The sequence below is a fragment of the Amphibalanus amphitrite genome, unplaced genomic scaffold (genome assembly GCF_019059575.1).
Source record: "Amphibalanus amphitrite isolate SeventyFive unplaced genomic scaffold, NRLGWU_Aamphi_draft 000378F_arrow, whole genome shotgun sequence".
NCBI classification, from domain to species: domain Eukaryota; kingdom Metazoa; phylum Arthropoda; class Thecostraca; order Balanomorpha; family Balanidae; genus Amphibalanus; species Amphibalanus amphitrite.
Window position 1 is genome coordinate 448,522 of NW_024881872.1, and position 2,581 is coordinate 451,102.

Genomic DNA, 2,581 nt, shown 5'->3' on the forward strand with positions numbered 1-2,581 from the left:
CTGGAGAAATCCGTTTTCACTCACGCAGCCTTAGCACCTACCCTCACCACCGCTACGGAGATCTTTCAAATTCGTGCACATCTAAATGCCCAAAACACACATTTTCTTGCAACTTATTTTTTTAGAATGACATTAAAAAAACATAAAATCGGCTCTCACCTCGAGACGCGTCCACTCAGCCACAAGACAGAACAGGGAAAGATGGCGCCCGGAAAACCTCGTCGGCTGGTCGTGTCGCGAGCGCCATCCATTGGATAAGTTTGGCACAATTCGCCCTGATACAACTTGGACATGATACAACTCTCCCCGCTCTCCCCTACCTCTGATTTCTTAGGTGCACGCCGTTGCAAATGTATCCAAAAAAACGCACAATGACAGATAACACGAAAATTGATGTCGCCGAGTGGATTCGAACCACCTACCTCCATCTCACCATTCCGATACTCTAACCACTGTGCCATGGCGGCAACACGTACGTTGAGTTTAAATGTCTTTAAGTTAAAACTTAGCTTCAATAGACTCCACCAAGGGCGAGGACCGAACGTATGACGCCACGCTGACGTCACTCAAGAGGCACGCTATTGGTCGGGCCGATTCGTGTAATACTATTTGCGAATACGCAGCCGGGCCGAGCTGGACGGCGGCGGCAGGACCCGGTCTGGCGGCGGCGGCTGGACCGGCCGGCGGCTGCTCGCGCTCTGAGGAACGGGGAGGCAGGCGTCGGTTAGAAAGACATAAATTGTAGATGATCAGTGTTATAACCCATTATTTAAAAAAAAAACTTACATTTTCAGCCCAAACAAACTAATCAGTAATATACAATCACATCTCATAACATATTACTGCATAACCGTTATGTGGTCCAAGACGATTGATTCTTATGGTACCTAATATAATGCAATGCTGTGAACAACCATAACTCAGACCACCCTAAATTTCTCGCCACGGCATTGCGTCACTAACCTGTCTCTAAATCTGCCATGGCGTTCCGAGCGTACTCCAGGCCGATTCCCAGACTCTCGGCATCCTGAAACGAACGGTCAACGCGGGTCAGTGAGCTGCTTCCTCCCATGCACAAGGAACTTAAAGAGTCAGCTAGTCAAGTATGTCATTTCAGATGTTGGAAACACGCTGCCTGTAAATAGCCGACTTTAAATGACAAACAACTTAAAATGAAACCAATTTGAGTGACGTGCAGGCAGTAGACTCCTGACAGGAGCGGTGATTGTCGAATCAGCTGAAAGAGCCTATGTATCTTACAATGTATGAATGTAGCCTACTCACTCCACTACCTGGCCGATCGCTTAGACATACCTGCATGAGCTCCTCGATGTCGAACTCAATATCCAGCTCCATGACTGCGCAGCGTGCGGTCTCCCGGCACCGGTCGGCTGAGGCTCTGCCGATTTTCCTACAACTCGACGACGCACTCCACTCCCTGTCACGGTCGAGACGCTACTGGCTGACCGAGAGGACGCTCCTGATCCTCCAGACGCTTTTGGCGGATGCATACCATTTTTTAAAATAAGCGACCAGTATAGGGTGGACTACTTTCAGACCAGCGTATTCAAAACCCTTCGGGTACTGATAACGCGCGAGCGACGCCGGCCGCCCGACCCAAGGAGGGGGATTAGTGACCAGGGAGTGACCGCTGATACCTGGAAGGATCAGAAGTCGCCCTGCTTTACCCCGACGTCACAGCGGGATAGCCGGCAGGGGGCCGAGGGGGGGGGGGGCGAGGACGCCGGTGTCTAATTAGTCCTGCGATAGCGGCTCCGGTGAAACTACTGGGAGGAGGCAGTCGTGGCAAGCACATCTGGAAAGTCACAGAAGTTGGTTTCAACCTCCCTTGTAGTGCAGACCTCCATAATTTCGAGGACATGGAAACAGAAAGGCAGAGTCGCTATCTGCCGATGTGCTACAGAATCGCTCCTACTCCAACTCCGACTCGTCAGCTCTTCTTTTTTTCCTCCAGCGCGCCTCCCCAGTCTTTATTTCTCTCTCTCTCTCTCTCTCTCTCTCTCTCTCTCTCTCTCTCTCTCTCTCTCTCTCTCTCTCTCTCTCTCTCTCTCTCTCTCTCTCTCTCTCTCTCTCTCTCTCTCTCTCTCTCTCTCTCTCTCTCTCTCTCTCTCTCTCTCTCTCTCTCTCTCTCTCTCTCTCTTCTCTCTCTCCCTCTCTCTCTCCCCCTCTCTCCCTCTCTCTTTCTATCTCTCTCACTCTCTCTCTCCCTCTCTCTCTCATTATCTTTCCTTCTCTATCCCTCTTTCTCTTTCTCTCTTTCTCTCTATCTCTTGCTCTCTCTCCTAGCTCTGTTGTATAACTTCTTTCGGGTTCAGTCGTACTTACCAGTCACGGCGGCCAGCAAATGTTCGACAAGAGGCGCCCGCCGACTGGCAAGCTGTCAGGCTCCGTCCACCTGGCGGGTAGACTGTGCCGCAAGGCTTCTCTGTAGTGCGGTACAGCTCAACCGCCGCGCCGAACCGCGGAAAGGCGCACACAGATGCCACAGATGGAAGACTCGGCTCCTACCCAACTACACAGTAGACAGAAGACACACTTTCTAAATGTTATAAACTACATG